Source organism: Podarcis filfolensis (genome assembly GCF_964270895.1).
Source record: "Podarcis filfolensis genome assembly, chromosome: 10".
Lineage (NCBI taxonomy): Eukaryota > Metazoa > Chordata > Lepidosauria > Squamata > Lacertidae > Podarcis > Podarcis filfolensis.
In genome coordinates, this window is record NC_139612.1 from 66,689,547 (window position 1) to 66,714,031 (window position 24,485).

Here is a 24,485-nt window from a genome sequence, read left to right on the forward strand (position 1 = left end):
AGTGTCCGGGCAGACAAAATAGGTTGAAGCAGGACCTTGAATGTATTGGACTAGAGCAGTTTCCCAAACTTCAGTCTCCAGCTATTTTCAGACTACAATTCCCATCATCCCTGACCACTGGTCTTGCCAGCTAGGGATGCTGGGAGTTGTAGTCTGGAAACAGCTGGAGACCCAAGTCTAGGAGAGCATTGGTTCACAAAGTGGGCAGGGCTGTCCCCCAGGGAGTGGGACTAAGAAGCAAGCAGGGATGCTGGAGATGCAAATGACTGCCAGACTTTGAAAAGCTGGACCAATACCATCCGTTCTGTCAAATTAAACTAAACTGCTTCAATTGGATTTTGAATAAAGGTGCAATTAATCGTCACTGCTTGGATTTTATTGTGTTGTCAACTTCTCCTGCGGGTCATGCAAACTGCTCTTCTGAATAATGCCTTTTTTATAAGGTGGGGGGAGCCCACTGGAGATGAGTTTACGGAACCGAGGGGCCAGTGGCCTCAAAAAGGTTGAAAAACCTATGGATTGGAGTGACGTTACGTCCACTGCGCTTTGGCCCCACTAAAATCAGTGAGATAAGCAAGTTGAGACTTTGGTCCCAATGATTTCAGCAGGAATGAAGGGCACCCAGTGGGCAAAATAATCCGAACCCCGAATCTCAGCAGCTGGGAAGCGGTGGGGCAAGGCTGGCTGCTCCATCCAAAGCGGAAGGGTTTTCGGTATCTTCCTAGAGCAAAACGTACGTCAGGAGGTTTTGTTTGGTCAGAATCAAGGATACACTTCCAGAGTTAACGCTAAATACGTTACAGTCGTACCTCCGTTTACGTAACCCTCTGGTTAGGTAAGCTTTGGAGTGTGCGTGTGACAAATCTGGAAGTATTTTACCGGGCTTCGCCATGCGCGCATGTGCAGAAGAGGCCTATGCACGCGCAGAAGCGGTCCCCAGGTTGTGGAAACCTGACCGCTGGAACGGATCCCATCTGCAGCCAGAGGTACCATTGTACTTCTGGTAACTGAGCTGCCACAACTGATAAGAGGGCTGTGAAAATTTGTGTCCTGGGCTTTTTAGACGCTTCTACCCATGTAATCCCTAAAGGGCCACTTTGGTGGCCTGATGTGGCCCTCCCCCCAGTTCTCCTACCTTGCTACCATGACCTACTGGAAACCTATTGAAGGCCTCATCCAACAAGCCTTTTAAGCAAGGATCTTTCCCAGTCTACATCTGCACTGCCATTGTTTCTAGATGTCTTATTATTTGTGTCCTTCGGGAAGAAGAGTGGAGTGTGAATTTATTAACTACCTGGCTCCTGACTGCGCCTACCCCTTCAAATCAACCCCCGATTCCTGCACACCCGGCGCACAAAACCATCTCAGTGCCTACCTTTGGTTCGTTTGCGCCACGGCAGAAAACGATGGGACTTCCAACATGTAATCTCCTCAACAGTCGTGGACCGAGGTCTTGCGTATTCACACCTCAAACAGTGCCCGTCTCTCTGAGGAGCTGAAAGCGGTTACTTATGTGTGTGTTTTTAAGGCACACTTGTGCATCAGTTACCCACAGTGAAGGCCACATCACTATGCGAGGTGGAAGTCAAGGGTCTCTGCTCCTGAGACACAGCACGAGAAGTCCAAAGGAGCAGGGGGCGAGTTTCAATAGGAAGAGACGAGACTCTTCGGCCAACTGTAGACAACAAATATAGCAGGCCCACGTTGCATCAAAAACATTCAGCTTGGACATTAAAAAATTTTGAACTGGTGCATCGCTGGAATGGATTATTCAGGTGTGGCTATGGAATCATCCATCACCTGGAATCCATTTTCCAAATCCAGCAGACGTCCCCTTACATTCCAGACCAGTATAAAAAGAGTGACCCACGATCACCGCTGGAAATAACATGACGACAGTGGAAGTGGTCTTCTGGGGAGGGGAAGATGGGAGATGTTAGCACAACCTGTTGCTTCGTGCAACAGTTTTTAGCCTTCGAAATGATTCTGCGAGCAGTTGCCTAGGAAACAACCATGGGGTTCTCCGCTTGCCGGGATGAAATCCTTCCCTCCAACGTGAACTGATGATGCATCCTCACGAAGAGACAGAGTGTTCAAATGAAGAACAATGTGAGGGGAACCTCAAACCGAGCGGTCCCTGAACCTGAAAGGGAGACAGACACAATTATACGTGAAGGAACACACGCATGAACCACAGTCTAAAATCTGCAGACCACTCTTAAAAATAACCATCACAGCTCGCTGGAAACTACTGGGACTCTCCCTACAGATGTTTTGGATCTACAACTTCCATCAGGCCCAACCTGCATAGTCATGTTGGGAGTCCAGAATTAATGATAAGGCACCTGGTTGGGTGTGGGCTGGTGTATAGAAATAAAACAGTGGGGGGGGGACATTGAAAAACCTGTGGCTTCTCAGATGTTTGACTGCACCTGCCATCGGTCCAGCGGTATTGGCTGGAACCTGTGGTCTTTGAAATAAAACAACAGTGATGACACTGAGACTGAAGTTCCTAAGACGGGTCAAAGAGATCTCCGGAAAATATGTAACAGAAATCATGGAATTGTGGGGTTGAAATGGACACAGCTGATGACTCTATGACAGCCTTCCTTATGCTGGTTCCCTCCAGATGTTTTGGACTGGGAGCTCCATCATCTTCAGTCAGCGAGGCTGAGGAAAGCTGTTCTTCTGCGTAAGGATGCTGAAGGCAGAGGACATTTCTGGATTTTAAGGCTTCTACCAATGTCAAGGGACGCGGGTGGCGCTGTGGGTTAAACCACAGAGCCTAGGATTTGCCGATCAGAAGGTCGGCGGTTCGAATCCCCGCGACGGGGTGAGCTCCCGTTGCTCGGTCCCTGCTCCTGCCAACCTAGCAGTTCGAAAGCACGTCAGAGTGCAAGCAGATAAATAGGTACCGCTCTGGCGGGAAGGTAAACGGCATTTCTGTGTGCTGCTCTGGTTCGCCAGAAGCGGCTTAGTCATGCTGTCCCCATGACCCGGAAGCTGTACGCCGGCTCCCTCGGCCAATAAAGCGAGATGAGCACCGCAACCCCAGAGTCGGCCACGACTGGACCTAATGGTCAGGGGTACCTTTACCTTTACCAGCGTCAAAGGACACGGGTGAGATGAGACTTTCAGCCAAAAGTGACCAAAGTTGTAGAAAAGAGGGGGAAACCTCCAGCCTCCCCCACCCCAAAATAAAAACCATTTGCATGCAGACCTTATCGCTTTCCTTCCACTGTTGATGCTCACTGTCATTCACTCTACACATCTGCTCACTACTTTGAATGGGAAGCCCTTCCATAGGAGAACAGTCCTTTCCTTCGCCTTTGAATTCTTTTGCCAACGCTCATCACCATTAAAACAAAAAACGGCACACGTAAATATTCATTTGGGGGAGGTGTACATACCTCATTTTAATTCAATGGATTCATAAGCAAAACCGATTACGGACAATGCAGCCACAAGAATGTCTGCCATACTGCAAACCTGCCCCTATGACTAAGCAACATTAAGGAAAATATTTTCAGATCCTTCTCTAAGGGACATGTTGCTTTCCCCATATTTATTTACCTACTTGATTTATACAGCTGCCCCACAGCAGAAGGACTCTAGGGGGGCAATGTGGTGTAGTGGTTAGAGCGTTGGACTAGAACCTGGGAGATCAGAGTTCGAATTCCCACTCAGTCATGAAGATCACGGGGTGAGCTTGGAGTTAGCCACAGGCTCTTAACCTACCTCACCGGGTCGTTGTAAGGATTAACTGAGGAGGAGAGTGAACCATGTACACCTTGGCGGAAAAGGTGGGATAAAGATGCAGTAAATGAGCTCTTCTGCTGACCTGCTTAAGAAAGCTGGAGGGGCCAGCTGGGTGGAGATGTCAGTCACCAACCTGCCAATCCAGGGATCTCCACATGGTCGCAGTTTGAACCCATGCCAGTCACAAAACGTGCCTGGTCCCTGGGGAATGTCGGACACCGGTTCACCCTCTTGCTCAGTGTAGGATCTGCAGATCCAAGTTTAGCTACAGCAGGGGTCAGCAAACTTTTTCAGCAGGGGGCCAGGTCCACTGTCCCTCAGACCTTGTGGGGGGCCGGAATATATTTTTTGGGGGGATGAACGAATTCCTATGCCCCACAAATAACCCAGAGATGCATTTTAAACAAAAGAACACATTCTACTCATGTAAAAACACATTGATTCCCGGACCGTCCACAGGCCGGATTGAGAAGGCGATTGGGTTGGATCTGGCCCCTGGGCCTTAGTTTGCCTACCCATGATCTAGTCCAGGGGTCAGCAAACTTTTTCAGCAGGGGGCCAGTACACTGTCCCTCAGACCTTGTGGGGGGCCGACTATATTTTGGAGAGAAAAAAATGAACGAATTCAAATGCCCCACAAATAACCTAGAGACGCATTTTAAATAAAAGGACACATTCTACTCATGTAAAAACACGCTGATTCCCAGACCATCCATGGGCCAGATTAAGAAGGCGATTGGGCCGGATCCAGCCCCCTGGCCTTAGTTTGCCTACCCATGGGCTACAGCATCTCTGACACCCACCCTCTCCTATCTCCAGCAAAGGGGGTCCCAGAACTCTGTTAACTGTTAGACAGTCCCTCCTTAATGTTGAGCCAAAAACCTGATATCCTGATATTTCTACTTAGTGGTTCTCAGGCGCGTCGGAGAACACACCCTGCTCTTCAGATATCTGAAGACACCTGTCACCCCGTTCCCCAAATCTCCTCTCTTCCAGGCTAAGCAGACCTAGGTGCTTTCAGCCGTTCCTCGCAGGACTCACCAAACCCCCGGGGGGGAAACAAAACAGTTCCAAGATGGGACCTAATCGGCTGTGGAGGAAACCAGAAAAGGGCCTCTGAATATCATCTGAAGGGGACTGCAGAGTTCGTAAGGGACAAGGCGATCCTTTGTTGCATGGATTGACTTGCAAAAATGTTCTTAACGGAGCTCTTTTGGGAGGAAATGTAGGGTATAAACGGGCTAAATGAGTAACAGCACCAACACTTTAACGGGGCCAAATTCCCCACTGATTACACGTGATCGCAGCCGGCTCACCCTGTCTTCACAAGTGCAGCAAACGGTATCTTCGGCTACTTGGGTGGTTAGCAGAGGGCTTGGAAATAAGAGAATGCTGTACCAACCACTGCTATGCTGCGATCTTTGTGTCCACCTAGTGATAGCTACCTGGCACTGCAGCTCTGCCAAATTTGACGTCCTTCCACCAGGACACCGATCTACCAGTACATCACGGTATGTGAAATAAGGGTGGAGTTATGAGGAGGAGAACAGTAGGGCTCGGAGATACAGTGGTACCTCGGGTTAAGTACTTAATTTGTTCCGGAGGTCCATTCTTAACCTGAAACTGTTCTTAACCTGAAGCACTTTAGCTAATGGGGCCTCCTGCTGCTGCTGCGCTGCCGGAGCACGATTTCTGTTCTCATCCTGAAGCAAAGTTCTTAACCCGAGGTACTATTTCTGGGTTAGGGGAGTCTGTAACCTGAAGCATCTGTAACCTGAAGTGTATGTAACCTGAAGCATATGTAACCTGAGGTCCACTGTACCTGGTTTTCAACATAGTGATATATCACCAGCGAAACATCACGATATACCGATACATCGTGGTGTCTGGAATAAGGATGGAGCTTGGTAGAGGCACTGGATTGCTTCGCGGTTTTCCTTGCATCGTGGTTTTGGCACAGGACACATACGCATCATAATTCGCGATATATTGCCAGGTCAAAAATTATGAAACCGATTATGGCGATATGGACTTCAAGCCAGGTTTGGACGATATATCGTCCAGCTCTACTGTGGATTCCCTATTTTTCAAAAGCCAAGCCATGCAACTCCTACTTTTGAACATCTTTCTGGCAGTTTTTGTTATGTGAATGGTGCTGTGGAACCCCTGGGTGGGTTACGCAAACCCCCTGCAGTTGGTGGACCATCAGTTGGAAGACACTGCTCTAAGGGAAGTGGCACTGTTGAGAATACTGAGTTTGTTGGACCAACTGTCTAATGCAGTACTATATAGGGCAACCTCCAACTTCCTAAACTTTCACATATCTGCTGAGAAGTAGGTCCCACTGTGCTAAGTGCCTACGATAAATGCAGTGTTTGGAATTCTCCGGGCACTGAGTGCCATGTTGCTACTGGGACAGGTGAAATTGCAACGACGTGGAGATTTCTGGGCACCAGGCTGGCGACTTGACATCTCCACGGAGCCAGTCGTCTTGTGCAAAGGACTTTTTGTGCTTCTGCACTGCAGCGCAAATCGTGGGCATCTTAAGTCCTTCATCGTCACACCAAGGAAAGTAATTCCAGGGTGGAGCACAGAGATATTCAACGGTGCTGCAGCCTTTCCACAAACCACCCAAATGAAACTCACAGACCACAGTTTAAAAGCCCCTGCATTAGTCCTTCTTGAATACTGGGACAAGTTGTAAGAGCAAGCTACAGTCAAGCAGTGCAGTTGAGATCACAGAATCGTAGCTCCCCCAAGGTCTTACAGAATCCTAGAACTATAGAGTTGGACAGGACCCTAAGGGTCATCTAGTCCAACCCCCTGGTGAATAGACATTCTGCTGCGGCGACCATAACCTAGGTTTAAGGTGCTGTTTGGTGCCTAGCTTATAAATCTGAGTTTCTAACACTGGCTAAATGCATGTAATATTGTTGCAGTTTCATGGTGCGAGCGGACTTCATAGCTGGCTAGTAGATACTGACGCTTGGCTACCACAATTTGTACGTGCCTTCTCCATTTTCTCGCCACGATAATGCACCTCTATCACGTCCTGAACTTCTATCCTGCCTCCCCACCTTGCGGTCACTTTTTTGCTAAACAAAAACGGACAGCTAAGACCATGGGTAGGCAAACTAAGGCCCGGGGGCCGGATCTGGCCCAATCGCCTTCTCAATCTGGCCTGCGGACGGTCCGGGAATCAGCGTGTTTTTACATGAGTAGAATGTGTCCGTTTATTTAAAATGCATCTCTGGGTTATTTGTGGGGCACAGGAATTCTTTCATTATTTTTTCTTCAAAATATAGTCTGCCCCCCCCAAGGTCTGAGGGACAGTGGACCGGCCCCTTACTGAAAAAGTTTGCTGACCCCTGCCTAAGATGAACTCTTCGCAGCAAGGCAGGAAAAATGAAAGAGCTGTGTGGGTGTTTTCTTTCTTTCTGAGAAACTGGGTGTTTTTTTTTAGATCTACTCTGATGAGAGAGAGAGAGTTGCTCAGGAAACAAGCTCATACCGGAAGCCAATGACCTTTTACCATTCTTGATATTTGTATATCATGCTGTTCTGCATGGCAGAGGAACTACACATATGCAGACTTCTTGCCGTCTGACCTTTCGGTTTCTGAGCTTCCAAGGCATCTGAACCATAAATCCTGGATGACACTGGTAGACGAGCGAATCACACGTATCTAAGCTTAATGCAATTTCTCAGCGCTTGATGCCTATAGCAGGACATGTGAAATGATTCCCCTGAAAAACTGTACAATGCATCTTCTATCTTAGTGGGGTTATTATATCCATCATGCCACAATCACATGTGCAAGTTGCCGCTTGATGCTTCAGCCACTAAGTGACCAGAATTCTACCTGAATCCTTCCTCACGCACAGACCACCCCCAGGAATCGTATGCGGCGTAAGCTTGTTCAGCTAGAGAACGTTCAGTGAAGGACGTTTTGCAAATGTGGGTGTTTGCTTGCTAACAAAACACCTGTTCTAAATTATCGCACTGAATCTGGATCTTCGTGCAGAAGACAACAGACGGCACCAGGAGTGAAACGGTATTTGCAGAGCCTAGGGCTTGCCGATCAGAAGGTCGGTGGTTCGAATCCCCGCGACGGGGTGAGCTCCCGTTGTTTGGTCCCAGCTCCTGCCAACCTAGCAGTTCGAAAGCACGAAGTGCAAGTAGATAAATAGGTACGCTCCGGCGGGAAGGTAAACGGCATTTCCATGTGCTGCTCTGGTTCGCCAGAAGCGGCTTAGTCATGCTGGCCACATGACCCGGAAGCTGTATGCCAGCTCCCTCGGCCAGTAAAGCGAGATGAGCGCCGCAACCCCAGAGTCGTCCGCAACTGGACCTAACGGTCAGGGGTCCCTTTACCTTGTCTCTCATGCATAAGGCAGCTGAGGAATGGAAGAGGGAGAGGTTTGAGTAAAGCAAAGGTGGAAAGGCAGTGAGAGAGCGAAACAGACAACTTTTAAAAATGGCAGAGGTTTGGGTTAAGCAGCAATAGAGGAGGAAAGCCGCAGTTTTAAGCAACAGCAGAGGTTTCAGTAAAGCAGTGACAGTATGGGGGGGAAGCAGTGGTTTTAAACAGCAGGAAAGTTTTGAGTAGAGAGAGCAGGGAAAACACAGAGGGGGGTCGTGATGGTTTAAATTAAGGTGTGAATGCAGTGATAGGGGAGTTGATAAAGGCTTTGCTGTGTTAGCTTTTCAGAGTTGGCTTCTGCATTGCACCCATCTCCACCATTTTTCCTAGTAGTAGTAGTAATAATAATAATAATAATAATAATAATAATAATAATAATCCCTCAGTGTTCCTCCATTCCCAATCTTTTCAGACCTCTCCCATTGTTTGAAACCACATTTCCCCCCCCCCCCCTCTCATTGTCTCTCCCTTCTCACTCCACACCATGGCCACTGCTGTGATACAGCCTGCTTTTGCCTACCCCATCCTAACCTCATTCATATCCAGGGTACTCCAAAGGCATTCCAGATCCTCCAATGGGAGCTGGCCTCTGACTTTATGCAAATCCAGGTTTGTGATGTGGAACTACAAATCCTCCAATGGGACTCCGTGATGACAGACTGGTGCAACACTAGTATAGAGAGAAAACCAATGGAAAGATTCCGACTTGAAAGCACAAAAGAGACACTTTGGTTCCTAGGTCAATACACAAACACTACAGCTCTTTGGTCAGAGCATAAATGCCCGGACTTTGCAAAAAGACCTTTGTTTTCCTGTTTGGTGATTAATTTTGTTGCCATTAGACTAATAAACTTGGCAGCCAAACCAAGTTGGTCTTTAACAAGCTTAAAGTCAAATGTTATTAAATCTTCTCTTGAATCTTACTATAAATGGACGTGTTCCAGCAATCTTCTGGCCTGCAAGCTGTAAAGTGTTTGTCTTTTCTTTTTCTTTCTACAAAACTCATCCCATCATCCAAGGCTACCCATGGTTGCTGTAGATTAACAGACTGCCGGTTCTCTTTCCATTTAGCTGTCCTAAAGTGGTGCATTTAATCTGGATGTGCTTCGAAAAATATAAAACTGTCCTCTGCAAATTATCGGTTGCCAAGTGGATGTTATTAAGCTGCTATCCTTTTTAATGCTATTGACTCATAAGGCTCTAGGAAAAGCAGTATTTTATGTACAGTGATGTCACTATATAAAATGGCGGTGCATTGGTTTTTGACCCTAATTGCCAGATTCTATTTAGTTCATTAAATACATTTTTCTTTCATATTTCAAAGGGGTTTACTTCTTAGAATTGTAGAGTTGGAAGGGACCCTGCAATGCAGGAATCTCAACTAGATCATACATGGTAGAGAGATTCCCGTTTCAGAGATGTCACCATAAAAGCCTTGCTCCAAGCTGTTGGGAAATACTACCTTAAGAGTTGAAGTTTCCAAGCCATGAAAGTCTTTAAAACATGATGGCTGGGACTGACAGGAGCTGGAATCCAACATCTGGAGGGCTACAGATTGCCTATCCCAGCTTTTTTAAAAAGGTTAAAACCAGCAGCCTGAATTGGGACTGGAAGCAAACTGGCCACCAATGTAAATGTCCCAGAACAGCTGAAAAGGTCTACACTTTACAACAGAGATAGTGAACCTGGGTGTTGCTGTTCAGCACTCAACTTCTACCAGCCCCCAGTCAGCATGGCTGATGGTCAGCAATGATGGGAAGTGGTGATCCAATTGTGGTCTAGAGGACCACATGTTCTCCATCCCTGCTTCAGAAGGCCTGAAGCACCAGCTGAAGCTTTGGGGTCAACTTCAAGGGCAGCGCCATGCCTGGCACTCTGCAGGACCCATGCTTGAAGGTACAGAAGCATGAATGAGCAAAGCATGGTCCCATTTGTCAGAGGAGAAGGAATGACTCTTTATTACCCAAAGGTGATTTTTAGAAGGCATTCACGACAACTCTCAATGGCTTCTCAAGAGTATGTTTTAATTTGCTGGAAGCTGACCAGGGTGGCCGGGGCAACCAGGTGACATAGATAGATAGATAATTATTATTGGATGCAGGTGTACCCCCAGACTTGTTATTGGATAAACATGAATCGCCAAGGAGAACAGAAGCTCCTCTACTTTCAGTAAGCACGCAGGAAAGAAAAATTTGGCAAGTTTCCTACACACATGGGGAGGAGAGGAGGACCACACGAAAAGTCCTTCTTCTAATCTACGCAAGCGTTAAAGGTTCAGGGGCCCTGTCCATCTTTGTATCTCTTCGCCCTTGTTGGTTTTGGCACACGTTCTGTTATTTGCCCAGCCAAAGAGATGCTTCCTTTCTTCCTTCCCCGCCATTCTAATTTCTAATCAAGATTCGCACTTCTTCCGTTGGAGTGGAGACAGGGTTGTTTCGGAAAGACTTGTGCTTCGGAGCCAAGTGCAGCGAAGCTGTCGCTCTGTTGACTTTTCATCGTTGTTTGCTTTTAATACCGATGCACAATCTGCTTTAATAAATTGTGCTTCGGCTGCGCGTTCGTATGTTGTTAATTTCTTGGTGGGTTCTATAAAGCCGCACGAGGGGGCCCCTGAGAATTGCATAGCTATGAAGTTTACAACTGAATCCTAAGCCAGCCCCATCTGCCAAACCTTCCAGGGGACACAGATTGCTTCAACCCAAGGGAGGGTCATCTAATCTGCCCCGCAGACTACAGCGATGGGAATTCCTCCTATTGCTCAACTACAGTTGTTACTGGAAATTTGCTCTTTAAGTAACTAAGTTTTTAATGAATGTCTTTCCTGGTACAAGACAATGGGCTTGCTTATATGCTCAGTTCGAAGAGACTCTTAAAAAAATAATGAAACAGTGAGGGTCAAACCAGACATAAATGCAGACGGCGTCCTTTGTGTTTATTATTGTTGTTTTCAGATAGCAGCTGTGAGGGGTCCTGATCTGGATTGGCACCTGCTCTGATAGAGGTGAAGGGGATTTAACCCTTTCCCCCGCATGGTGGTCTCCATGAAAATCACCCAGCACCTCCAAGCCTGCCATTTGCATGAAGACATGCTTCCTTCCTGGACTGGACTCCTAGTTGGCATTCAGTGTTGCTGGTCCCGTGCTCTGAACACGCTTCCAGGAGAGATGCAGCAGACACCCTCGCTTTTTATTTTCAACTCTTCCAAGAGCTTTTTTTCTGTAGACGGATCTATGCAACTACTTTAGTATTGCCTGCCACCAATCTTAATAATTTTGGACCTTTTTGTGGTGGTTTTGTTGCATACGCTGCTGTATAGGTAAAGGTAAAGGGAACCCTGACCATTAGGTCCAGTCGTGACTGACTCTGGGGTTGCAGCGCTCATCTCACTTTATTGGCCGAGGGAGCCAGCGTACAGCTTCCGGGTCATGGGGCCAGCATGACTAAGCCGCTTCTGGAGAACCAGAGCAGCACACGAAAACACCGTTTACCTTCCCGCCAGAGCGGTACCTATTTATCTACTTGCACTTTGATGTGCTTTCGAACTGCTAGGTTGGCAGGAGCAGGGACTGAGCAACGGGAGCTCACCCCGTCGCAGGGATTCGAACAGCCGACCTTCTGATCGGCAAGTCCTAGGCTCTATGGTTTAACCCACAGCGCCACCCATGTCCCTGTATACTCTGTATACGCTGCTGTATACCACCTTGTATGGATTGGAGGTATAGGAATACTTTTATAAACAAATAACTGGCAATAAGGATGGGGCAGGGATTAACATTAAAACCATGGCATGGAGGTGTGGAAGAGTTAATCCCATACGCATTCCATAGCTGCTATTTAAAAACACAAGGGTAAATACAAAGAAAAATGAATTTGTGAACACATAGTTCTGCCCTGATTAGAAAGAGCTATCTGAAAGATCAAGGGAAGAAAATACGAGCTACAAGAACAGGAGAGCAGCTATCTAAACAATGGAGACCATGGCGTCCTTGGGTTGCGGTGCCACCCACAGGATGGCATAACGTAGCTGCATAACACCATGCAAGCACATCCATCCCCGATGACTGACGCATTCCTTCCCACGCCATCACTGGCAGGAACACACATCATGGTTGCCGTGGGGATCATGCTCGTCGCATGACTTCCCCCCGTCACGCAAGTCCCCAGGCCACACCGCTGGGTGGGGCGACTGGGGAGGCTCACCACACAACAGGAAAGGCCATGCAGAAAGTAACTTGCAGCGATAAGAGCCACTGGGTGTCATGAACTGGTCGGATGCAGAGAAATGGTGGGAGAAACCAGCAGGGGAACCCCCAAGGGAAGGAGGCTCAGAGCCCGGGGACTGGTGGTGGAACAATGATGAGCGGTCAGAGGGAGATGATGGAGAAGACTGGGAGGAGGTGGTGTCGGAAGCTGAAGAGGCAACAGGGCTTAGTGAGCAGGGAGAGGCTGTGGCAGAGAGCAGTCCAGAATCAGAGGCAGGAGAGGAGGCTGGAGAGGAGAGGCAGAGATGAGTCAGGCTGGTGAAGAATCCAGGGTGCCCCCCCTCCTGCGACGGGCAGCTCTTCTCCCCCCCCCCCCCCGTCTCCCCAAATCTAAAGAGGTATGAAGAGGGTAGAGGAAAGTCAGACAAGATGAAGGTACCTCACATTGCTTGGGACAGAACTGGGTGAGGAGGAACTGTAGGAAGGTGGGGGGGTCATCGGAATTGCAGCAGCTGAATAGCGATTTGCGATTTTAACTTTTGCGAGCTTGCAAGATCAAAGGCTTAAACTGGCCTGGAGTTACAATTCTACCAATCACAGTGATTTTCAGCCTGTAACCTGATTTTAAGGGAGCAGCTTATATTTGGGTATTGCCTTTTTTCTCTCCCCCCCCCCCCCGCAGTTGCTGGAAACCACTGGAAGGGAGAATGCTCAAATCCTGCTTGCTGGTTTCTCACAGGGACCTGCTTCGCCACTGGCCTGATCCTGCAGCCTTCTTCTTACGCCCTTGCATTCTTAATGGAGCAGCCTCCACTGTTTGAGAGAACTGGGCTTTCCTTCTCTGGGATTCTTGAGTTCTGATGTGCAATAAGCCAAGGTCCCTGTCTATGGCCATTAACATCAGGAAATACACATCAGAAGTCGGTGGTTTCCATCTACCGAGGGAATACACACACCCTTCCTTCCCCCGCACCCCGTATATACTGCACAGGAAGAAACGCAGAACAGTTCGTTCCTAGTAGGTAAATTCCCCTCCCAGTGATCTCAAAGGCTGTGTTCTCTCTCAGCTCTCCCAGTTGGGGCCTCTGCCCTTCTTCCCTTCCCTCTGTGAATTTTGCAGAGGCAAGGCACTACGTAGAGTAATTTCAGCTTTTCTTTTCCGCGCTGGGTGAGGCACTGCATTTTCCAACAGCTGTATAACAGGCAGAAATCCACCGTGGAAGCTTTCCCCTCCCCCCACAAGGAGGAAGGAATTAAAAAGCTGCATCTGTTAAGTTTCTGACTGTCGTGCAGCTATGGAGGGTCTATGCCCGAAACAGAGAGCAACCCTGAAATATATGAGCAATAGCAGCACGATTCCCTGGATTTGGATTAGGGTTGTTTACATTTCGCTTGGGACTGCTGGGCCTTTTTACAGGGACTCTGGTGCCTCTGAGCGGCAAGCGAAACTTCACCTGCTGGATTTCTGCCTGCCACACACTTGTCAAAGGCAGAATAGCTACGCCAGGGTGAGAGGGAATTGGCAAACCTGATGTTGGGTGCCAAAAAGGAGAATGAAAGAAAAATAAAATAAAATATGGTGTTGGTAATAAACACAAAACCATGCAAGCTAGCGAAGGATAACAACATTAGCCTGAAAGAGAGGAGACTGGGAGGAGATCTGATAACCATCTTCAAATATCTCAAAGGCTGTCACATGGAGGATGGAGCCAGCTTGTTTTCTCCTGCTCTGGAGGGTGGGACTCAGAACAATGGCTTCAAGTTACAAGAAAGGCGATTCCGACTAAACATCAGGAAAAACTTTCTGACAGTAAGAGCTGTTCAAGAGTCTCCATGGGGGCGTTGTGGACTCTCCTTCCTTGGAAGTTTTTAAGCAGAGGCTGGATGGCCATCTGTCAAGGATGCTTTAGCTGAGTTTCCTGCATCGCATGGGGTTGGACTAGATGACCCAGGGGTCCCTTCCAACTCTATATGACATGGAGCCTCTAGCAGGCAAAAGCTCCTTTAGACACTCCCCATGTCAATCAGCTGATTGGCGCTGATGGAGCAGCTTCAAAGGGGGGTGTTGTAACCCCCAATCAGCTGGTTGGTGGTTTTGTAGGGTGATTGACAGGTGTCTGCTTCCGCTCACGGGTGGATCCAGTTCTCTATCCCTGCTATGGAAAGTTATTCTGGATTATTGCCCCACATCTGAGAAATTCCCTCCTCCTAGAGACTCACCCAAGTCTGAACTTGAGAATCTTTCAGAGTCTAGGCTGGCTTTCTGGCAGCTAGGATAAAGATGGCATGGTATATAGGATTACTTGTCCGTCCCCCCACCAAATGGCCCCTAGATCTCGATGTACAATCATGAGCAAATCAAAAATTTAGTTCATTATCATATTTTGTACTGTTACAGGCATTTTATTTAATCTCAGCGGCCGTTCTTGGTATGGCATGGGTTAGAATATCAGCAAGAGTTATTCAAGTTCTAAAAAGCCAAATTACGGTGTATTGTAGGATTAATGATGCATTAGCCATTTCCTTTTCAGATGCCTTTTGAATTCTTCTGACTTTTGTTTTTTTTTAAAGTAAGGAGTTTGAATTTGAAACTTCTGAAAACTTGGCACGTACTTAGCTCTTGATGTGAAGCCACAGGCATCTCTTGCATGAGAATAATAGATATTTTTTTACAAACTTCCACAAAGCAAAGGCATAATCGCTATCCGTCATGGGCCTTTTAAATTTACCCTCCGTATATTCATGATCGTAACTGCTCCATAAAACAGTACAGTACAAACTGTGCTTCGGGAGACCATAACAACAGGATGCCCTTCCCCTTATTTGGAAAGGTGGACAGAATTTCGGGTTCAAAAAAGAAATAATTTCCCTACATTAGGGGGAAAAAATCAATTCAATAAAACTAATGAAAGCAGCAGCAAGGCAGATATCAAAAAAGGGTACTATTTTTTACTAGCAGAAATGTGTTTTAGGAAAGGAAGAGCATAGCCTCGCAATAATTTTATCCGATAGGCAGCCCACAAATAGCTGGAAATGTTATTAGTGTGCTAGCAAGCCTGCCAGCTGCTTCAAAAGAGAAAATGGCTAAGGCTGCAATCCTATACCCATTAGCCTGGCTAAGAGAAAGTCCTATTGAACTTAATGGGACTTTCTTCCAAGTAGACCACCTAGGATTGCAAAGCGAGGTCAATAATTTCTTTAGCTGTAGCATCAGCTGAGGTTCTTATATCCTCATTTCCAGACACCGGTTGCAACACCTTTTCTGGTGCCAAGGTGGTGAAATTCCCTTCCTGGGGGAGTCTGTTATGTCCCTGTCCTTTTGCCCTTTGAAAATGTTCTTATTCAAGAAAGACTTTTCTCGCACTAGGCAAAAGGTTCCTGCATTGCAGGGGTTGGACTAGATGATTCTTGTGGTGCCTAACTGTACAGTTCTATTATTTTATTATTCTAGTTGCTTTCTTTCAAAAATAAATGAAACTCACAAGCAACTTACAAAAAAAGGGAACGTTAAAAAACAAATATAAAAAGAGAATAACACAACCTAAAATACGTAAGTAAGGTACATAGATGTACACAGATATAGCATACAACTCCACCATACCCTGCTAAAATTAAGTTCCAAAGACCTGGGCGAACAGGTATGTTTTTGCCCAGCACCTAAAAGCAGCTACTGAAAGGTGTGCCTTACCGGCAACAGCGTTTCATAAACAGGGAGCCACCACTGAAAAGGCCCATTCTCATGTCGCCACCCTCTGCACCTTCCTTGGAAAGGGGCACAGGAAGAATGATTTCAAATGCAGAACAAATGTTTGGGGTTGGTTCATACTGGGAAAGGTGACCCTTGAGATACTGAGTCATATTAAATTCTGTTAGCTGTGCCACTCTATCATTTACATTGGATTGTCAGTTCATTTATATATATGGTTGTTTTTAGGTAACCGCATGAGCTGCCTTGCAAGGAAGTTTCTTTTTTTATTAAAAACTTACGAATCTATAAGAATAATTAGGGTTGCCATATTTCAAAAAGTGAAAAATGTCTGGAAATTTTCAGAAAATTCTGCCCGGATGCCATTTTTGAAGGACAGATCCCAGGTATGACTGGGAAATTCCAGACATATGGCAGCCCTAAGGATAATAATCAGAATAACATAATAATAGTAATATCCCCCCTCTTCTTTGCAGCAAGAGAAGCAACAATCAGGGTGACCCCATTCCCTGGTCCTGTCACCTGCTTCTTTCTTCAAAAGGGTTTTCCACAGCTAGTAAGGGGCAGTTGATGGCAGCATCAGGAAAATAATGAGTGCCAGTGTTGGAAACTCAGATATATAAGCTAGGCACCAAAAGCCTCCTTAAAGCAGGGTTACAGTTGCCAAAATGGAATGTCCGACTGCCATTTGGGGGCCAGAAGGCTCGAAAGTCATATTTTTCAACACAACTTTTTGCTTCCAGAAATTCATTCTGATTGTGCAGATAAAATATAATGGACAGGATTCTACAGGGTGTGTTCCTAGTGTGTGAAAACAGGCAAGACCCATGCAAAAACATGCACCTCCAGATGGTGTCAGGCCCAGGCATCTTCACTTGGTCCCAATGGCTGATAACCAGGTGCAAAATGTGCCTGGGGAATTTCGAACATTGGGTGGGACAAGCCATGGTCATTTTGCCTCCTGCTGAATCCAGAGATTTAGAGGCAGCTATCATCCAGTGTCCAGATTAAAACCCACTTAGAGATATTCAAAATATTGAGGCATGTATGCATGTTTTTAAACAAATAAATATCCTCACACGACAGTGCCCAAATGCAGAACAGATGCCTAAGAGACTCCTGCAGCTTTAACAACGATGCAAAAAACAGAGTTTGGAACCTCTCTCGCCATAGTTCAGAGCAACTTTCTTGCATTCAGAAGGTCCCAGATTCAATTGCTGGCAGCTCCAAGTTAGGCTGGGAACATTCCCAGCCCTGAAACCTTGGACAGCCACTGTGACTCAGTGCAGAAAATACAGATCTAGACAGAGAAGCTTCCTCCGTTCCAAAATTTCCTCCTCTGTGCAGAAACCCCATTATCCTCCTTTTCACAGCTGCCCGCCTGCCTACCTGCTGCATTGTTTCGCTCTGCTCAAATGTGACCAAACAGGTGTTTTTCTCATGAGTCACCAGCCTGCAGTCGGCTATTTTGGTGCCGCGCAAAAAAAAAGCAAAAGGGGGGGACGTATAATGGAAACCTTCAGGGCCGAATCAGCGGTGGCAGAGCTACCTGGTGGTGGCTGTTTTAATAATCTTGGCAACATCTACTGAGGTTCCTGCAAGGAATCTGGCTGGCCAGCAATAGCCCATTCAAATACGAGACGGAGACTGCAAGCCAGTGGGATTCATGCTGGCAACAGCATCAAAGGTGCAACTGCTATAAAGCCGGCTTGAGAATGAATCCAGTCCTGGGGTTGCTGACCAAAAGGCAGGCCTCCTGCTTTTGCGTATTTAGCAGCAAAACAATAAAGCAATGCTTCAGCCCAGCATGGAGAAAAAACACACTAGCATTCCCTAAACGAAGTCTGCAAAATCTTAAATGCAAAGGATCACGAGCTGATCAAAACGTGGCAATCCTAGTGAAACACCAGGTCTGGGCCTTTGGCTGCACAGATCCCCTTGCAGCCTCACCTTGCTTGCGTACTTTTGTTTTGCTTGAAATCTGATAATGCCTCCTGCTTGCCTGAATGGAAGACAGAGAAGGGTGTGGGATGGGATTCAGAAAGGACACTTCTGTTATGCAGTAACTCGATAGCCAGGCCTTTGGCTGATTAAACCATCTATGGCCTTTTTAATTGAGTTTGTGGGGAGCGAGGCAGTTATCGGTTGTTGTTGAGATTATGATATGCATTTGGGGGTTTGCATTTTGCATTTTGGCGCTGTAAAACCGCCCTGTGATCTTCTCTGGACAACGAGCGGTATATAGATTTAACTCAGAGTAGTAAGAATTCTGTGCAAGGATCAATGTTGCCTCAGCTGCTCCCACCCACTTGTGGCTCTGGCCCTGGCCTATCATTGGCATGTGGCCCCCAGGAGGTAGCCCAGGCAGCAACACGGCCCTTGGGCTGTGTCAGGGTGTGAGCGGATGTTGCTGGACTCCAATTCCCATCAGCCCCAGACACCATGGCCAATGGCAATGGACGATGGGAACTATAGTCCTAATAACAGTACATGTAAGGGCAGTTTCCACGATTCCTGCTCTATTCACAAAAGGCAGCAAGTTGTTCTTGCCATAAAAAATGTTGCACACAGCAATACTATTTTTATTATTATTATATTACGAGTTGCTAGAATTCAGGGATCAATGGGCTCCACTCCCACAGCTAGCGCTGCAACATTTCTTTCCACAGCCATTGTGTTGAAATAACACAACATTTCCTGAAAATGAGGGTGGGGTGGTCCAATCGGCAGCTAAGGGAACTTCTTGACCATATTGTATTAAACAGCCGGCAGGCGGGTACTGGCCAGGTGCAGCTTCCCCTGAGGCAGAGACAAAAGCCACAGCAGCCATTTCCGTCTGTTGAAGTGACTGAACATGCAGTTTAAAGGGTTTTGTTGTTGTGGGAGAATAAAACTGGGGTTAAATTATTCTGACAACAGGAGCCCACTGATGGTAACTAAACGTTTATTCATAATCATGAGGATTATTTCTATTCTTCAGAGTTTTGTCCATCCCTAAGAATGGCAGGCAGTGCCATTATTGTTGGCAGTGTCCTCTCTCTCCACACACACAGATATATCTATAAATGTATATCTACATATATATTATATATAGGAATATAGCTATATATGTAGATATACAGAATTGTCTCTCTCGCTACACACACATATATTTATAAATGTATATCTACATATACATTATATATAGGTATATATATATGTAGATATACATAGAAATGTACGTATGTAAATCTATATACGTGTGTGTATGTATAAATATAAATAGAACTACGTGCGCGCGCGTGCGTTTAGTATAAAATCCAATAAAATTCAAGGACCAGGATGTCTGAGGTAAAACGCCATAAACGCTTTTTAGCTCCCCTCCTTCCCTCCCGCCTTCCTCTCAGCCAATCAGAAGCCTCGTCGCCACAAGGCTCGGGGCGGAGGGGAGGTGGAGGGAGTTAAGCACGAGGGAAGGGAGCGAACGAGCGAGAAGGGGCGGGGACAAGGGCGGCGCGAGGCCCTGCCGCGTGACAAAATGAGCCGGCGGCACGAGGCCGGACCATAACAAACACTGGAGAAGCAGGCAGGGAGGGGAGGGAGCGGAGGAGAGGAGAGCGAGAGACGTACTTGAGGAGGAGAAGCCAATCAGCACACGCGCGGGGGAGAGCGCCAGGGAGGGGGGGAGAAGGGGGGGAAGCTGAGGGCGTGGCTGGAAGGCAGCGGCGCTAGGCTGTGATTGGCTGGCGGCAGCGCGGAGGGAGGAGCGCAGGGTTTCGATTAGGCGGCCGCGAGTGTGTGGGCGGGCTCGCCGGCGGCAGTGCCGCAGTCAGTGCGAGGTGGCGCCGGCCGGGTTTGGGAGGCTGAAGGCGGAAGTCGCTGCTTGGCAGCGGGAGCTGCGTTCGTGTTCATGTTGGCTGGGAGCGCAGCGGGGTGGGCGGGGCTTGGCACGTCACAGCGAGGAGGGAGGGAGGGAGGGAGGAAAAGCCCGGCTGTCAAAACAAACTCCCGAGGCGACCCATACACATTCACACGGAGGAAGAGACACGGTTCTCTCCTCAGACACGCGAAAGCCGCGCGTTCCCAAGACGCGCCTGAAAACAAGTCCGACACTTTTCCCTCACAAAATGATAACAACAACAATAACAACAACATTCCTCATGTTACGCGTCAGGCAGCCAAACCCGCGTTCTCGGGGCGCAGGACAGGCAGGCGCAGAAAGGGAGCCAATCCGAGGAGGCTGATACGCGCAGTTCCAGAGCAGTTTGCCTCATTTCAGGTGCACGTGTGAACCTCGCTACGCGTGAAAGGAGGTGTCAAGGGCCCCCTAACGGCAACAGATAGATATTGCTCTGTGCGTGCGTGAAGCGGACTAACAAGGCTGCCCGCTTGGAATTTTTTTATTATATAAAGTGCGAGGTATCCCACAAAAGACGTGAAGGGAAGCCTAAATTGCGAAGGACTTTCCAGCCCAACACAGAGCCAAGAAGCATTGTCCTTGTTCTGGGGGAGAAATGCTGGAAGCAAACACCTTCCAGGCATCCATACCTTCCCGTTATTCCACAAAACAAATGCCCCAAACTCAACACAATGCCTGAGAATACATCAGGGACTGCAACGTCTGCCCCCCCCCTACAAAAATGCCCTTTTGACTTTAATGCCACCCTCATGCAAGAGAAACGAAACAAACCCAGGGCTTACTTCCATCTAGAAAGCAGCTCCGCAAAATGAAACCTCTTCACAGCATCTGTTTTCTCTTTTTCTCCCACTAAACACAGCAGGGCAAACCTCTTCACAACCCCAGTACTTGGTTTCTGAAAAGCATGCCATGAAAGGCAGGGTGCTTTTGGGCACAGCTTCCCCCCCAAGGAGGATTCCATAAATCAATCTGGGTACCGTTCCCTGTGAACATGTGCAAAATGATGTTTGTGTCAAGAGGAACACTCCCCGCGTCTTTCTGAAGCATATCTGCCCATGCTGTGGGATCAGCTGCCTCCCTCTCAACCTTATTTATGGCGGCCCACATATCTTGCGCTGATCAAGAAGCATCCCGGAACAAGAGGATGATGATGCCATCCATCAGCTAGTTTTTATGCAGCAGATACGAGATCCCCACGCACCACAGCCTTGTAAAAATGGCGTCGGCCTCCTCCGTGAACCTCTTATCGAGGCACAGATCTTCACATGGCAGCACCATGTGCATCCGTTCCGGTTCGAAGCAAACAACACTTTTGCAATCTCTGCAGGACCCCACGCTAGAACAAGGCTCGCCCCGGCACCACAGGTCTTCACATATATGAATGTGCTATAAGAGTCTGTGCGTGTTTGCCCTGTGTTCATGAACACATGCGCACAGGTTGCAAAAACCTCTCCTGCCTACCCCCTTCCATTTCTGGTAACCATTTGCTGTTTCTGTTGCTTCCCCGGCCGCATCCAGGCCCCACAATTTCTGCATTGTTCTGTGTGCCTCATAACCCCATCATTACCTTGCCATTAAAAACCCTGGACTCCCAAACACAAACCATTCCCCAGTGCGGCTCTCGAGTCTTAACACAGAGCCCGCAATGCACAACAGCCCATGTTTCGTACGGAAGATCGTACGCATCAATTAATCCGGCACAGCCACACCCTCCTTCGATACAAAATAATGCAGATTACTTCCCCCCTTTTTCTTACGAAAACTGCTTTTCAGCCAGTCCAGTAAAGCATGGTGGTTCAGAGACGTTAAAAAGCATATGTTTATGATAATATAGCCTGTGTTTGTACCCTCAGAACCTGTCCCAACAAAATTAGCGACCTTCCTCTATGGAGAGACTGCTGTGGTTTATAGAAGAGAGTCCTTTCTCCCTAGAATGAGACACACACACACAACAAACCAGCCCTTTGCCCTCATTTAGCAGGGTTTCACACCATCGCCAGGCACAAATCAGCAGCTTGGAATCTGGATGCATTGGTTCCCAGCCTGCAGTGAGCTGGTTATTCGCAAGCTCTCTCCCATGCACAGGACTGAACATCTTGTACTTTGCCACAAACCATCCTAGCTGTGGGTCAGTAGTGCTAGGCAAAAAACACACACACGGGCCAATTTGCCGTGGAACATGTACAGCAGTGTGAGGAAGCTTCCCAACAACAACACACACACACACACAATCAGACCAAAGGCCCTTTTACATTTAGCCTAAGCCAGTCGGAAAACAAATGGCCCCAAATTTTCCCCAGGCTCTTTTGTGGGGGAAGGCTTCATACTCTCAATTAAGCTGTGTTACCTAGAAGAATCAACTCCTTGTCTGTGTATATATATATATATGGTCTTTAATCTGAAGATACCAACACTGTTATTGCCATAGCAAATAAAGACCCCTTAACTCATCTGTGAAGCTCAAGAAACCACGGTAGTTGTAAGCTGATTTAACGTGGGTGAAACGTACTCGTGTGGGACTCCTGCTCCTTTATCCTGAGATTACCCCAAGGCAACCCTGTGAACATCCAATGCCCCGCTCCATGCGCACAGGGAAATGGCATATTTCCTACTTTTTGCCTTCTCAAATGCTTCACACGCACACATCGGTCAGACAGCACAACCACAGCCTTAAAGCCTGCCTTCTCTTCTAATCGGCCAATCTGCAAAACCCTATCTTCATCCCAGCTTTAAAGGGTGTTTTTTTGCGGGGAGCGGGGGGGGAAAGGGAAGGTTGTGGTGGGACCTAGTACTACAAATATCTTAGAAAGGGTTTTATTAAATAAAAGAAGACGTCTCACCACGGGGGGAAGAGAGGAATCTAGGTTATTTTCCTTTTACCGAAGAAAAATGCCGGAAAAGCCTAATCACTTCCTCATAATTCAACTTCTCCAGTTTCGTTGCCACAGTTTTAAATAACATGTTGTTACCCAAACTGAGCTGAGCTTCTAGGAGGCAATTTTGTGTGTGTGTGTGTGTGTGTGTGTGTGTGTGTAAAAGACAAAAAGAGAGAGAGAAAATAGACCTATGTATGCATATGAATATGCCTTTAAGACTGTTTATTTAAATGTTCCAGCTTCGGGCTTCCTCACTAACCCTCTCTCCCTCTCTCTCTGCATGCCACTGGAGGCAAGCTGTTCCCTGCCACCAGAGAACATTCGCAGAGGGGAAACTTGCATCAATTAATTAGTGAAATGTTTGCACAGGCAGCTCTCTCTGGATGCAAAACGTACAGCGAAGTTGCTAAGTATTACCCTGGAAGGCAAGGAGGCCTGGGGAGGCAGCGGAGGAAGAACCACAGACACCAGGCAGGCATGCAACACTCTTTTAACAGCTAGCCTGTTATTCAACACAACAAGCGCTTCCCGAAACATCTCCACCCACAGTTAACCAATCCATCGCCTGCACCTCCCTCCAAGCGGTTTGGGCAGAGGGGAAGTTTTCTCTTAAGTCATGTCAACACAGCCTCAAGCATCCCACTGGGCAAAAAGCATCCGTCTGCTTCCCACCCCCAGCCCCCTGCAGGAAGCACATCACAGAAACCACCACCGCTGGTCGCACACTACCTGTGTGCCGACCCCTTCACTACTACCATTCGCTCTCCTCTTTCCACCAACACCAACACCGCTGAGCCACATACGCAGCCAGCTGTCAACACCGTCTAACCTCACGCACGCCCAGCTGTCGCTTCCACAAACCCCCACAAACCTCCACCCTGTTATTACAGCATTTTGCATGTCATGAGTGATATGCCTGAAACTGCAGAAGCCTTAAGGGGACCAGAGGCCAGGGAGAGAGCAAGGCTCCCGTGACTTTCCTTGCAGGTGCCTGGGAGAGGGAGGGTCTTTCAGCAAAGGTCTACAGCGCAGCACCCACCGAACGCCCCTGAGGTTCTCTCCTTTGCCCAGAAGTTTGGCAAAAACAACCACACAACCCACCAGCCCAGCGTTCCTCCACTGGCTCCTACGTTCATCAACCCTCTCTTTGCAGATGTAAGCTCCACTTCTACAAAACTCCCCACTGCACCGCTCCTCTTGCTCTCAGCAAGGCTGCGGTATTGTAAGAGCAAAATGAGAAGCGGACCTTAAGCCTTGGATTTCCTGGGCAAGGGTGGGGAAGAGGGTCATTGAGTATTTCCTTTTCTGCCCTTTCTGCCTTCACATACACACAGAGCTTTTTTTAGGTAAGGAAGAGCCCAAGCAAAACGGGAGAGGAGGTAGTGATAGGGATTCTGCCAGGGCCATAGCTATGGGGCTGGGGGGGGGGTGTCTAGCTGGATTTTTGCCCCAGGTGAAGCTTCCAGAGGGGCACCATTGAGGCTCCCAGCCTGTGTGTGTACGCAGATGTACATGGGGGGGTGTGCCCCCCAAACTGGAGTCTTTGACCTGGGTGAAATAAAGCCGTGTTTCGCCCCTGGATTGTGCCATGAAGCAAGGAGGGAGCGTTTCCTCCTCCTCA

The 24,485-nt window shown here is 47.8% G+C and overlaps 1 protein-coding gene across 13 annotated transcripts in view; it reads right to left on the reverse strand.

Moving 5' to 3' along the window:
• LOC310743024 (endonuclease domain-containing 1 protein-like) overlaps positions 1-24,485 on the reverse strand; it is a 162,082-nt gene that overhangs the window by 127,761 nt on the left and 9,836 nt on the right. For 11 of the 13 annotated variants that reach the window (XR_014538776.1, XM_083573081.1, XM_083573080.1 and 8 more), the window contains one exon: positions 1,376-2,143. The gene's annotated coding sequence lies outside the window, so the exon portion shown is untranslated. Of the gene's footprint in view, positions 1-1,375; positions 2,144-3,410; positions 3,433-23,593; positions 23,962-24,485 lie in introns of those variants that run through there. The other 2 variants (XM_083573086.1, XM_083573085.1) reach the window with 2 other exon arrangements.